Source organism: Bufo bufo, chromosome 3 (genome assembly GCF_905171765.1).
Source record: "Bufo bufo chromosome 3, aBufBuf1.1, whole genome shotgun sequence".
Lineage (NCBI taxonomy): Eukaryota > Metazoa > Chordata > Amphibia > Anura > Bufonidae > Bufo > Bufo bufo.
Window position 1 is genome coordinate 40,858,221 of NC_053391.1, and position 15,490 is coordinate 40,873,710.

Sequence of the window (15,490 nt, forward strand, 5' to 3'; positions counted from 1 at the left end):
GAAGGGGATAGGGATCGCGAATCGTGATACGGTTCAGCTCCCTAAAATCTAGGCAAGGTCTCAGAGAGCCATCTTTTTTTTTAACAAAAAAAAAACCCGCTGCAACAGGTGATTTTCCGATTGCCGATTTTCACATTCATTTCAATGGGTCCACAAAAAAATGGAAGTTACTCAGTATGCATTACGGACAAAGATAGGACTGTTCTATTAGGGGTCAGCTGTATCGTTCCGCAAAATACGGAATGCACACGGACATCATCCATATTTTTAGCGGATCCATGTTTTGCGAACCGCAAAATACATATGTAACACCCCAGTGCACCTACTCCACCTTTGCTACTATGTCCTATGGTTAACTCATGTCATCATATGTATTAATTTCCAGTTCTTGCAAAATGTGTATTCAAATTTCCATGCAACTGTTTATGTTCATGTAAGGCTACTTTCACACTCATGTTTTGGGCGGATCTGTTATGGATCTGCAAAAACGGATCCGTTACAATAATACAACCGCATGCATCCGTCATGAACGGTTTGTATTATCTGTAACATAGTTAAGACAGATCCGTCATGAACTCCATTGAAAGTCAATGGGAGACGGATCAGTTTTCTATTGTGCCAGATTGTGTCAGAGAAAACGGATCCGTCCCCATTGACTTACATTGTGTGTCAGAATTGATCCGTTTGGCTCAATTTCGTCAGACGGACACCAAAACGCTGCAGGCAGCGTTTTGGTGTCCGCCTCCAGAGCGGAATGGAGATGGAACGGAGGCAAACTGATGTATTCTGAGTGGATCCTTTTCCATTCAGAATGCATTAAGGCAAAACTGATCTGTTTTGGACCGCTTGTGAGAGCCCTGAACAGATCTCACAAACGGAAAGCCAAAACGATAGTGTGAAAGTAGCCTTATGTACCTGGTTTACCAGCAGGTGGCAGCATAAATGTCTGTGGTGTGGTAGGTGTTTCCCTACTTGCAGCAGGGAGGGGGGAGTCCTAGCTTAGAGGGAGTCTAGAGTACCCCCTGCTAGGGGAAGGTAGCAGGAGCCCATCCCTGTTGGACGAGCCCTGTCTGGGCTAGCTTGAGCACCTTCAGCTCTGGAAGCCTCAGAGACCAAGAGTAAAGTGTTCTCTGGACAAAGCTAGAGACAGACCAGACTACAAGAGTGAAGTGCAGCACCCAGAGACAGCTGAGTTCTATAGTTATCCTGTAAGTACAGCAGAGCCAGAGATCAACAGACGTAGCCGAGAGGAGTTTGCCTGCCACAGTTAATGGCAAAGCCTGCGGGAAACCAAGACAAAGCCTGTAAATTGTTTTGGAGGAACGTTTATTCAAGTAAAGCTGTTATCAACTTCACCACAAGGTCTGGACTCAATTCATTTAATCATCCCCTTCGTCAACTATCCTTTTTCTGCATCGGAGCCAATGCCTGGGGTTCCAGCGAATCCAGATAGGAGCACCGTGACACGTGTAGCACCATTAAGGGACATTTAGGCTACCCTACACCACTCTGGCGTTCCTACACCGGGGTATGCCCTTGTTGCTTCATTGCAACTGGCGTCACGACAAAACAAGTAATTTTTTCCCTCCTAAAGGGACCCCTAGCGGCGGCGACGCTGCACATACTGTCGTGTGCAAGAGGCCTTACTCTCTCTCTTGCTTTGTTGGCGCTGATCAGCCTTGCTATGTATTCTGTGTTTTGTGTACTTTGATAGGGACATTTCTTGTGTGTATTGTTATGTTTGTACAGACCTGTACTGAGACAGCGATAGAAGAAAGTTGCAGAGCAGCACAAATGGACCTCACGACCAATCCGGAATGCACCAGCCGTGATAGGACCACCGATCCACAGCAGTCCCATAAGCAATGGTAAAAAGTATAAAGGTTCACAGCAGCATGTCCGGTGTGACTATTTATTGGGAACCAAGAGCACACACACAAAAGAATACGACGTTTCGGCTATGCAATAGCCTTTATCAAGTATTGCATAGCCGAAACGTTGTATTCTTTTGTGTGTGCGTTCCAAATAAATAGTCACACCGGACATGCTGCTGTGAACCTTTTTACCTTTTACCTGTACTGAGACAGGTCTGGAAGGGCCACAGCGCTCATCCTAGGCACAAGTCGATCATCCCCATTCCCTTCACCCAGAACAGCAGAAGATGCCCGGTGTGTGACGGATGGAGCCTGAACATTATATATATGTGTGTCCATTGCAGAAACCCCTCATTATCACTGGTGGGATGGAAATGGTCTGAACTGTGGTAACTGCGTTCTTTCTGTCTTTCATATGATGTTGCTAAAGAATGCTAACCGTGAGATAAGATGCTGCACACTCTTTTTAACTACTAAGATGCTGTTAGTATGGTCAGGAAGTATAGCCTTAGGCCTCTTTCACACGACCGTATGGCTTTTTCAGTGTTTTGCTGTCTGTTTTTCACGGATCCGTTGTTCCGTTTTTTGTTTCCGTTGTGTTTCCGTTTCTGTACTGTTTTTCCGTTTCGTTTTTCCGTATGGCATATACAGTATACAGTAATTACATAGAAACAATTGGGCTGGACATAACATTTTAAATAGATGGTTCCGCAAAAACGGAACAGATACGGAAGACATACAGATGCATTTCCGCATGTGTTCCGTTTTTTTGGGCGGACCCATTGACTTGAATGGAGCCACGGAACGTGATTTGCGGGCAATAATAGGACATGTTCTATCTTTCAACAGATATACGGAAACGGAATGCATACGGAGTACATTCTGTTTTTTTTTTGCGGAACCATTGAAATGAATAGTTCCATATACAGACCGTATACGGAACGCAAAAAACGGCCGGTAAACGGAAAAAAATAAAACGGTCGTGTGAAAGAGGCCTTATATGAATAACTCATCAAATTACTAGTTTCTATTTCCACACCCTTGGCGGTGTGCCTTCTTTGTCTTTGTAACCTATAAAAAAAATTTGGAAAAATTGCTTGAGACCATAGCTGGGTCTTGTCTCTTTCCTCCAAGCTCATATATTCTATATCTAATCAGGAACTATGTTGGGAGGGCAGAAGAGCGTAAATTACACTCACAACTTCTGGCGCCCGAATAGGAAGGAGCAGAAGGTCGACTGACTCGGGAAACAGGGAGGATCAAGCGTCCGTTTTCGTTTTGTGTCTGCGCTGAAGCTGATGGTATTTACAGTAGTCAGGAGGACTACAGGTTTCCGGCCCCCTAGCGAATTGTAGGAGCCCCCGCTGGGGCCGATGAGGACAAAGCTAATTTAGAGATGGGGAACACCCAATGTATGTAGAAAGGGACCGACAGGGTTCCCAGCTGCAGAAGTAGTAAGGAAGAGAGAATGTAGACAGGCAGTGAAGAACATCAGCAAGCTAATGAAAGCTGTAGACATGCAAAAGCCACAAACCCCAGCCCCCCCCCCCCCCCCACACACACACACTCCCTTCGTCTGTTTAACCACCTCCCCAACAGAGAAAGGAAAAAGTAAGTATGCCACCCTATAATGGTACTGTGGGATAAACCTGCAGAGTCGGCAGGACCCAGAACCCAGATTGGAGAAAGATTTGTGCTGTGCGTGGTGCTCCTCATCCACATCTCACGAGAGGATTGTATTCTTTGTTGACCGTACCGAGACCACTGTCCCCACAGGCACTCATGTTTTTAGAGATGGCTGGGGGGCAGTGAGGACGACACAAAGACAGATCAGGAGGAAAAATTGGACCAAGCAACTGTAATTCCTCCGACCTCCGTTATATTCATTCCAGAGGTGCCAAACATTAGTATGGAAGGGAAGCGGACATTGGATCAAACTGGTCCATCCTTCACCCCTTCGGTGAGAACCCGAACCCCTGTTGGAGTGGGTATTGGATAGGTTGCCAGCTTAATCCGTGACTTTTTGAGATATGTCCCAAGAGAAGGGAGAAACAGTTGAGTTCTTCGCTTGAATGCACATGGGATATGAAGCAAGGAACGAAATGCATTAGAGGATTTTAGGGACCGCTTTTGTAGACTGTCTCTATAAGTCCATAAGAGACATCCCGTTCTATGGACCTGGTGAAAGTTACAAAGGGGGTAGAGCAAGATCAGAACAGGAGAAGAACTTTCCCTCTAGGAGTAGGAGTTGTGCAAATAGGTGCCCCTCCTTCTGGGACCCCTCCTCCCAATCAAAAACGCCCAAATCAGGGAAGTAACAAGCGACGTAACTTTGCCTGTTGGAAGCCCGGTCACATGGCTAGGAGCTGTTGGTCGCCTTCCAAGGATCAGAGTAGTGCTGCCCCCACAGCCCCTCTGCCTCAGTCCTCCTCAAACCAAGATTAGGAAACAGGCAATCCAGTATCGGCTGTGCCCTTATGATATCCCTCACTCTGGGTGATAAAGAAGTAGTCCCGTTTTTGATTGATACTGCAGCAGCCAAAACAGTTATGCACAGCAAACATGTTCCCCCTGACTTAATCTCCATGGACACTTGTCCTTTTGTAGGAGTGGATGGGAAAGTACACTCCCCTTTAACTGAACCCATCCGTGTTAAATTTGCCCTTAACCAAAAAGTGCCTGCCCGGTTGCTGGTCAGTGACACCGTGTCACGGCTGTATGTGAGCAACAAGAGCATACACAGTTAATAGAGCTACTGACCGGACCCAAACTAGGGAGGATAAAGGGTGACCCCTGTCAGACCCTCAAAGCTCTCCCTATGCTGCTAAAGCACATGCCCGGATCCAAATGGTGGAACAGGGAATGCCCACTAACCTAAGACTGATGACCACTGTAACCCCTACAAAAGTGGAAGGGGCACGGCCACCGGTGCCCTGCTCAGTATATGGAGGGAACCGTGGCCGCCTCAGATCCAGTCAGAAAATAAACAGGTACACAACAATGTCTGCACACTTAGCTGAAGGAGCTGCAGCAGTAGAGAAGACGGATCCAAAGACAGCTGGCAATATCCGGAGTGCTTGCTGCAGCAGAACACAGGTCCAGTGAAATGATAGCTAACAAGTGAAGATACTCAAGCAAGAGCTACAACTCAAATGAGAAATATAATCCACACCCTAGAAAGGAGGAGGGGTGATTTAAAGGCAGGGAAACGCAGGAGGAACAGCTGGGAGGACTCCTCCAAGCTCTAGTAGTGACATCATCACAGGGGTGGAGAAACAGAGCTGTGAGAACGTCTCAAAGCTCTGGTAGTGACAGTACCCCCCCCTCTATGGGTGGACTCCGGACACCCAGGACCCACCTTCTCAGGATGAGCCCTATGAAATGCCCTGATGAGGCGAGTGGCTTTAATGTCCGACACCGGAACCCACATCCTCTCCTCAGGACCATAACCCTTCCAATGAACGAGGTACTGAAGAGAACCGCGGACAATGTGAGAGTCCACAATTCTGGAAACCTCAAACTCCAGATTGCCATCAACCAAAATCGGAGGAGGAGGCAAAGAGGAGGGTACCGTGGGCTGGACATATGGTTTTAAGAGAGATCTGTGAAATACATTATGTATCTTCCAAACCCGTGGAAGATCAAGACGGAAGGCAACAGGATTGATGACTGACAAGATTTTATAAGGCCCAATAAACTTGGGACCCAATTTCCAGGAGGGAACCTTCAGTTTAATATTTCTTGTAGACAACCACACCAGATCACCCACATTCAGGTCCGGACCAGGCACACGTCTCTTATCAGCCACACGCTTATACTTCTCACTCATCTTTCTAAGATTACTCTGAATCTTTTGCCAAATGGTAGACAAAGACGAGGAAAATCTCTCCTCCTCAGGTAAACCGGAAAGAGCCCCTCCCGAGAATGTCCCAAACTGCGGATGGAACCCATATGCACCAAAGAATGGTGACTTATTGTCACGGCCATGCCCATGACCGTGACTCCTTTACCGCATGCGGTTGCCTGCGGTTTTGTATGGGCGTTCAACCACGGGTGAGGGCCGCTTGTCTGTGGCCTCACTTGTGGTTGCCGCGGGCAACCAGTGTTTTTAGCAGCAGAGCAGCCTGTGCGTTGCTAGGCAGCTTGCTGCCCTGGCATGCGGTCACACCTAGCAACCTGCTGTTAGGTGTGTGTGTTGTGTGCACCGTGTGTTATGTCAGTGTGTGCACTTTCCCCTTTAAGTGGTGTTTTCCCTTCCCTGGTGATGGAAGGGTTAATCTCCTTCCTAGTGTGTGTGCACTGGGTGTGTCCGTTTGTGGGTGTGGCTGCCTGGGCTATAAAGCCTCAGTTGAGACTGACTTCTGAGGGGTACTCCAGCCTTGTAAGCTGGAGGAACTCTCCTGGTCTTTTCCATCTGCCAGTGTGGGCCACCCTTGTGATCATAAATTGTTATACACTATGTTATGTTATGATCAGTTGGTTTGTTCTTGTGTATATTTGTGCAGCTATGGATCTGGGTTCCTGTGTGTGGTTGTGTGTTTGCTGGGTTCATTGAATCTTGTCTGGACTTCAGCTTGCCTGCACAGGGATCCAGTCAGCAAGGCTGTGGCAGGTAAGTGGAGCTAGTTCACATTACCTGCCATATCCATAGTACTGTTTGTGTTTCCCAACAGCTTGGCCGTTGAGACTCCTGCTCCTCCGTGCCTAGGAGGAGTGGGGCGTCTTACTCTGACTCCTAGCGCAGGGACCGGACGGAGGGTGAGTTAGGGATCCGAGGTTCCTGCGCATGGGTCCTCCTACCTTTAAGGTCGGCCCATGCTGTTAGGAGTTAGGGTCAGGGTAGGGACGCTGTTAGGAGGTGACCTGCTCCCTATCCTGTTCTCCTGGCCGAGTAGGCCATAACATGACCTGGCGTTACACGGCTGAGGATTTCCCCCATCCTCAGCCGTGACAGTATGATCACAATGGCTCCTCACGTGGTGCTCCCTCGAAAGAGGGTAAAGCATGCACCGCTATCTGCGGATGGGGTGCATGCGCGTTCTCCGGAGGGAGAGCGTTATGGGGCTCACCATTTACGGCGCGGTGAGTGGCATTCCCCGCCATTCCTTGCTCACCGTTGTCCGTGTTGGTGTCCCCTTTGTTTGTCTTTCCCCTCCCCCCCTCCCATTGTTTTCTAAGCCTCACCAACCTTCCCCTTTTTTGTTGGGAGGGGCTTTGAGGGGTGGGAGTATGCATTCCCTCGAAAGAGGGTGAAGCATGTACCGCCGTCTGTGAAGGCGTACATGCGCGCTCTTCGGAGGGAGAGCGTTCTGGGGGTTTCGCCTCTGAGGGCGCGGTGAGTGGCGTTTCCCCGCCATCCCTTCACCGTTGCCTCGTTTGGCGTCCCCCTGATTTTATTACACGTGGTATGTGTTTGGTATGCGGTATGCACACCTTCGAAAGAGGGTGCAGCATGCTGTGCCATCTGCTTGTGGCCTGCATGCGCGTTCTCCGGAGGGAGAGCGTTCCTGGGGGTTCTCCGTTAACGGCACGGTTGGTGGCTTATTCCCCGCCACCTTACCTTCCGTGTCCGTGTTGGGGATCCCTCGTCCCTCTCCATGTTCCCATCTCTGGTCGTCTGCTGGCAGCACTCCGTAAGTGGTCCGGCTGTATGCTGGTTAGGAGTGTCTGCTGGCAGCGACTGGAGTGGGGACGTGAGTGGAGAGTCCCCTCGTCCACTCTCAGTGGTTCCATTTCCGTGTCGCTGGTGCGGGCTGCAGGCCTCGTCGGACTGGCTGTGTTGTGTGCTGGGAGAGGATGCAGCTGACAGCGACTTTCTGGGAACCATGTCCTGAGAGTGGACGTTCCCTTCTCCTATCCCCTTGTGCGAGTCTCTCACCAGTTTCCTTTTTTTTGGTGGGGGGGCTTTGAGGGGTGGGAGTGTCACGGCCATGCCCATGACCGTGACTCCTTTACCGCATGCGGTTGCCTGCGGTTTTGTATGGGCGTTCAACCACGGGTGAGGGCCGCTTGTCTGTGGCCTCACTTGTGGTTGCCGCGGGCAACCAGTGTTTTTAGCAGCAGAGCAGCCTGTGCGTTGCTAGGCAGCTTGCTGCCCTGGCATGCGGTCACACCTAGCAACCTGCTGTTAGGTGTGTGTGTTGTGTGCACCGTGTGTTATGTCAGTGTGTGCACTTTCCCCTTTAAGTGGTGTTTTCCCTTCCCTGGTGATGGAAGGGTTAATCTCCTTCCTAGTGTGTGTGCACTGGGTGTGTCCGTTTGTGGGTGTGGCTGCCTGGGCTATAAAGCCTCAGTTGAGACTGACTTCTGAGGGGTACTCCAGCCTTGTAAGCTGGAGGAACTCTCCTGGTCTTTTCCATCTGCCAGTGTGGGCCACCCTTGTGATCATAAATTGTCATACATTATGTTATGTTATGATCAGTTGGTTTGTTCTTGTGTATATTTGTGCAGCTATGGATCTGGGTTCCTGTGTGTGGTTGTGTGTTTGCTGGGTTCATTGAATCTTGTCTGGACTTCAGCTTGCCTGCACAGGGATCCAGTCAGCAAGGCTGTGGCAGGTAAGTGGAGCTAGTTCACATTACCTGCCATATCCATAGTACTGTTTGTGTTTCCCAACAGCTTGGCCGTTGAGACTCCTGCTCCTCCGTGCCTAGGAGGAGTGGGGCGTCTTACTCTGACTCCTAGCGCAGGGACCGGACGGAGGGTGAGTTAGGGATCCGAGGTTCCTGCGCATGGGTCCTCCTACCTTTAAGGTCGGCCCATGCTGTTAGGAGTTAGGGTCAGGGTAGGGACGCTGTTAGGAGGTGACCTGCTCCCTATCCTGTTCTCCTGGCCGAGTAGGCCATAACATGACCTGGCGTTACACGGCTGAGGATTTCCCCCATCCTCAGCCGTGACACTTATCAGAAGATTCCTGACGACGGTTGTTCAGAGCAAACTCAGCAAGAGGGAGAAATGAACACCAATCCTCCTGGTTCTCTGCCACAAAACAGCGCAAATATGTCTCCAGATTCTGATTGAGGCGCTCAGTCTGACCATTTGACTGCGGGTGAAAAGCAGAAGAGAAGGACAGCCAAACCCCCAGGCGAGAAAAGAAAGCCTTCCAGAACCTGGACACAAACTGCGTGCCTCTATCGGAAACAATATCAGAGGGAATGCCGTGCAATTTAACAATATGGTCGACAAAAGCTTGCGCCAACGTTTTAGCATTGGGTAAACCAGGGAAAGGTCCGAAATGAGCCATCTTGCTAAAACGGTCCACCACCACCAGGATCACCGACTTCCCTGAGGAACGAGGAAGATCCGTGATAAAGTCCATGGACAGGTGTGTCCAAGGACGGGAAGGTATGGGTAACGGGAGAAGGGAACCTGAAGGCCGTGAACGAGGGACCTTAGCGCGAGCGCACGTCTCACAAGCAGCCACAAAACCCTCCACCGACTTACGAAGAGCCGGCCACCAAAATCTCTGAGCAATGAGATCTACCGTGGCTCTACTCCCGGGGTGACCAGCAAGAACAGTATCATGATGCTCCTTAAAGAGTTTGTGACGTAGCTCAGGAGGCACAAACAACTTCCCAGAAGGACAACGGGCAGGTGCCTCAGTCTGGGCAGCCTGGACCTCGGCCTCCAAATCGGAATATGGAGCAGAAACAACTACCCCCTCCGCCAAAATGGGACCCGGGTTCTCGGAGTTTCCTCCTCCCGGAAAACAGCGAGAGAGAGCATCAGCCTTCACATTTTTGATCCCAGGGCGGAATGTAACGACAAAATTGAATCTGGAGAAGAACAGAGACCATCTGGTCTGTCTCGGATTCATACGCCTGGCCGACTCCAAGTATGCCAGATTCTTATGGTCGGTAAAAACGGTGATAGGGTGCCTGGCCCCCTCCAACCAATGGCGCCATTCCTCGAAAGCCAACTTGATGGCCAACAACTCCCTATCTCCCACATCATAGTTTCTCTCTGCCGGGGAGAGTTTTTTAGAGAAAAAGGCACAGGGTCACCATTTGGCAGGAGAAGGGCCCTGGGACAAAACCGCACCCACACCCACCTCGGAAGCATCCACCTCAACAATAAAAGGTAAGGAAACATCGGGATGCACCAAGACGGGAGCAGACGCAAAACTCTCTTTAATCTTAGAAAAAGCTGCAAGCGCCTCCTCCGACCAAGAGGAAAAATCTGCCCCCTTTTTTGTCATGTCAGTTAGGGGTTTGACAACAGAGGAATAATTCAAAATGAACTTTCTGTAATAGTTCGCAAAACCCAGAAAGCGCATCAATGCCTTCTGATTCTCAGGAAGCTCCCACTCAAGTACAGCACGGACCTTCTCCGGATCCATGCGAAAACCAGAAGCAGAGAGGAGGAAACCGAGAAATTGAATCTCCGATACCATAAAAAGACATTTCTCCAGCTTGGCGTACAATTTATTTTCCCGCAGAATCTGCAGAACCTGAAAAAGATGATCCTGATGGGTCTGAACATCAGGGGAAAAAATCAAAATATCATCAAGATACACCAATACAAATTTCCCCATTAAATGGTAGAAAATACTATTAACAAAATGCTGAAAGACGGCCGGAGCATTCATCAGACCGAAAGGCATAACGAGATTCTCGAAATGCCCGTTAGGGGTATTAAAGGCCGTTTTCCATTCATCCCCCTCTCTGACCCTGACCAGGTTGTACGCGCCTCTCAAATCCAATTCGGAAAAAACCTTGGCCCCAACAATTTGGTTGAAGAGGTCCGGGATCAGAGGAAGGGGATAGGGATCGCGAATCGTGATACGGTTCAGCTCCCTAAAATCTAGGCAAGGTCTCAGAGAGCCATCTTTTTTTTTAACAAAAAAAAAACCCGCGGCAACAGGTGATTTTGAGGGACGAATATGCCCCTTATCGAGACTCTCGGAGATATAGGTTCGCATTGCGATTCTTTCCGGTTGTGAGAGATTGTAGAGGCGTGCTTTTGGCAGCTTGGCGCCGGGAATGAGGTTAATGGGACAGTCAAACTCCCGGTGAGGAGGTAGCTCCTGAACACCGCTCTCGGAAAACACGTCCGAGAAATCAGAGAGAAATGATGGCACAGTTTTAGTAGACACCTCTGCAAAAGTCGCTGTGAGACAATTCTCTCTACAAAAGTCACTCCACTCATTTATTTGCCTTCCTTGCCAATCAATAGTGGGGTTATGTCTAGTGAGCCAGGGTAACCCCAAAACTAGAGGAGAAGGCAATCCGTTAAGGACAAAACAAGATATATCCTCCACATGAGTGTCACCTACAGCTAGCCGGATATTGTGAACAATGCCCTTCAGGGATCTGAAAAGACATTTCTCCAGCTTGGCGTACAATTTATTTTCCCGCAGAATCTGCAGAACCTGAAAAAGATGATCCTGATGGGTCTGAACATCAGGGGAAAAAATCAAAATATCATCAAGATACACCAATACAAATTTCCCCATTAAATGGTAGAAAATACTATTAACAAAATGCTGAAAGACGGCCGGAGCATTCATCAGACCGAAAGGCATAACGAGATTCTCGAAATGCCCGTTAGGGGTATTAAAGGCCGTTTTCCATTCATCCCCCTCTCTGACCCTGACCAGGTTGTACGCGCCTCTCAAATCCAATTCGGAAAAAACCTTGGCCCCAACAATTTGGTTGAAGAGGTCCGGGATCAGAGGAAGGGGATAGGGATCGCGAATCGTGATACGGTTCAGCTCCCTAAAATCTAGGCAAGGTCTCAGAGAGCCATCTTTTTTTTTAACAAAAAAAAAAACCCGCGGCAACAGGTGATTTTGAGGGACGAATATGCCCCTTATCGAGACTCTCGGAGATATAGGTTCGCATTGCGATTCTTTCCGGTTGTGAGAGATTGTAGAGGCGTGCTTTTGGCAGCTTGGCGCCGGGAATGAGGTTAATGGGACAGTCAAACTCCCGGTGAGGAGGTAGCTCCTGAACACCGCTCTCGGAAAACACGTCCGAGAAATCAGAGAGAAATGATGGCACAGTTTTAGTAGACACCTCTGCAAAAGTCGCTGTGAGACAATTCTCTCTACAAAAGTCACTCCACTCATTTATTTGCCTTCCTTGCCAATCAATAGTGGGGTTATGTCTAGTGAGCCAGGGTAACCCCAAAACTAGAGGAGAAGGCAATCCGTTAAGGACAAAACAAGATATATCCTCCACATGAGTGTCACCTACAGCTAGCCGGATATTGTGAACAATGCCCTTCAGGGATCTCTGTGAGAGTGGAGCAGAGTCAATAGCAAAAACAGGTATATCCTTTTCTAATGTGCAAACCTGAAAACCATGCATGGCTACAAATTGAGTGTCAATAAGATTGACGGCCGCTCCACTATCGACAAAAATCTCACAAGAAATGACTTTGCTCTCTAGCGCCACCCTGGCAGACAGGAGAAAACGGGAACTGCAGGTCAGAGGAAAAGCATCAATTCCTACATCAACTTTGCCCAAAGTAGCAGATGAAGCAGAATTTGATGATTTACCTTTTGAGGTATTTCTCTTATTATTGCTCTTAGTACAGTTCAAGAATCTCCTAGACGGACAAACATTTGCCAAATGAGCTATGCCCCCACAACAAAAACACACCATACTCTGAGGACTAAATCCTCTTTTATCAGGGGCATATCGACCTAGCTGCATGGGCGCGAGACAGGATGAGGCCCCTGCACACTGAATGAGTCCGCACCACTGCCCCTAGACTGACAATGGCTGGACAGAGATGTCTCGTTTCTTTCTCTTAGACGCCTGTCAAGGCGTACCGCCAATGACATGGCAGACTCTAAGGACGTTGGTCTCTCATGGAAAGCAAACGCATCTTTCAATCTCTCTGAGAGACCATGACAGAACTGACTCCGGAGTGCAGCATCATTCCAACCTGAATCAGCTGCCCATCTCCGAAATTCAGAACAATAAAGCTCCGCAGACAGTTTGTTCTGGCATAAAACACGTAAGTTATATTCGGCCAGAGCAACACGATCCGGGTCATCATATATCTGCCCCAGGGCCACAAAAAATCTTTCCACGGATCGAAGGGAGGGATCCCCTGATGGCAGCGAAAAAGCCCAAGTCTGAGCATTACCCCTGAGCAGGGAGATGACAATCCTCACCGTCTGCTCCTCCTTACCAGAGGAGTGGGGACACAAGCAAAAATGGAGTTTGCATGCCTCTCTGAAGCAAACAAAATTCTCACTGCCCCCGGAGAACGTTTCCGGAAGTGAGACCTTTGGCTCGCAACAGACTCCATGAGCCGGAGCAGAGCCCAATGCTTGAAGCTGAGACATAGATTGACGGAGATCCGCTACTTCCAAAGAAAGACCCTGCATGCGGTCAACCAGGCCAGAAAGCGGATCCATGTCAAAAAGGACGGTTTTGGTGGATTATAATGTCACGGCTGTATGTGAGCAACAAGAGCATACACAGTTAATAGAGCTACTGACCGGACCCAAACTAGGGAGGATAAAGGGTGACCCCTGTCAGACCCTCAAAGCTCTCCCTATGCTGCTAAAGCACATGCCCGGATCCAAATGGTGGAACGGGGCATGCCCACGTACCTAAGACTGATGACCACTGTAACCCCTACAATAGTGGAAGGGGCACGGCCACCGGTGCCCTGCTCAGTATATGGAGGGAACCGTGGCCGCCTCAGATCCAGTCATAAAATAAACAGGTACACAACAATGTCTGCACACTTAGCTGAAGGAGCTGCAGCAGCAGAGAAGACGGATCCAAAGACAGCTGGCAATATCCGGAGTGCTTGCTGCAGCAGAACACAGGTCCAGTGAAATGATAGCTAACAAGTGAAGATACTCAAGCAAGAGCTACAACTCAAATGAGAAATATAATCCACACCCTAGAAAGGAGGAGGGGTGATTTAAAGGCAGGGAAATCAAACGCAGGAGGAACAGCTGGGAGGACTCCTCCAAGCTCTAGTAGTGACATCATCACAGGGGTGGAGAAACAGAGCTGTGAGAACGTCTCAAAGCTCTGGTAGTGACACACCGCCTCCTGGGTGCAGACTTGCTTGCAAAAGTATGTGCCAGCATCTCATACCAGGAGGATGGCACTGTCACACTAACAGGTGCCCTCAAAGACCTGGAACTTTGTTTGTTGGTCATTTGTGATAAAACACCTTGGTCCATGTTTGAGTCAGTATTCCCAGAAGATAAGAAGAAATCCCTACTTAAGGGACTGCCGGACCATCTGTTGGCTACTGGACCCTGCCGATCTCTCCTGTGAAAGTGGAGCTGAAACCTGGCGCCCCTCTTCCAAGGAAGATGCAGTATCCCTTGAGTATGGCATAGTCAGATGAACAGTCCGAGACTTTTTGAAAAAGGGGGTTACCAAGGAGATTCATTCACCTTCTAACACTCCTTGGTACCCAGTGAAAAAGAAAAGTGAGAAGGGCAAACCCACTCAGTACCAGATGGTACATGACCTACAAGCTGTCAATGAAGCCACAGTTTTTAACACCCCCATTGTGCCCAATCCACACACCTTGTTGGCTCAGGTTCCTGCTACCTCTACCCACTTCACTGATGGATTTGACAAATGCTTTCTTTTCATAACCACTACATCCAGACAGTTGTTATTTGTTTTCTTTCACACATGAGAGTAAACAGTATACCTGGGTGGTGCCGCCACATGGGGCCCAGAACTCGCCCAGTATGTACAGTCAGGTCCATAAATATTGGGACATTGACACAATTCTAACATTTTTGGCTCTATACACCACCACAATGGATTTTAAATTAAACGAACAAGATGTGCTTTACCTGCAGACTGTCAGCTTTAATTTAAGGATATTTACATCCAAATCAGGTGAACGGTGCAGGAATTACAACAGTTTGCATATGTGCCTCCTACTTGTTAAGAGACTAAAAGTAATGGGACAATTGTCTTCTCAGCTGTTCCATGGCCAGGTGTGTGTTATTCCCTCATTATCCCAATTACAATGAGCAGATAAAAGGTCCAGAGTTCATTTCCAGTCTGCTATTTGCATTTGGAATCTGTTGCTGTCAACTCTCAAGATGAGATCCAAAGAGCTGTCACTATCAGTGAAGCAAGCCATCATTAGGCTGAAAAAACACAACAAACCCATCAGAGAGATAGCAAAAACATTAGGCGCGGCCAAAACAACTGTTTGGAACATTTTTAAAAATAAGGAACGCATCGGTGAGCTCAGCAACACCCAAAGACTCGGAAGACCACTGTGGTGGATGACCGAAGAATTTTTTCCCTGGTGAAGAAATGTGAGAGACAGGATTTTATTTCACTCTCTCTACTGTAGTACACATTTATCTCCACTAGATGGCAAAAAATCAATTAAGAGCCTCAGGCACATTTTCTTTTGTTGTAAGATATTTGGGGAAAGAAAGGAGGAGTTAAGCTGCTAGTTTCAAATGTGCCAATGAAACTCAGGAATAAAATTAGTAAACTAGTCCCTTTTTGTACCAGAGCCAATAAACTTACATTTAGGACCACCCTTTTTGTCTACCTCATATTGCCTATATAAGTGTATGTGACTGGAATAAAGATATGCATATTTTCCATGATACCAGCCTGTATTGGTCTCATTGAGAAAGCTGTATGAGCTCATAC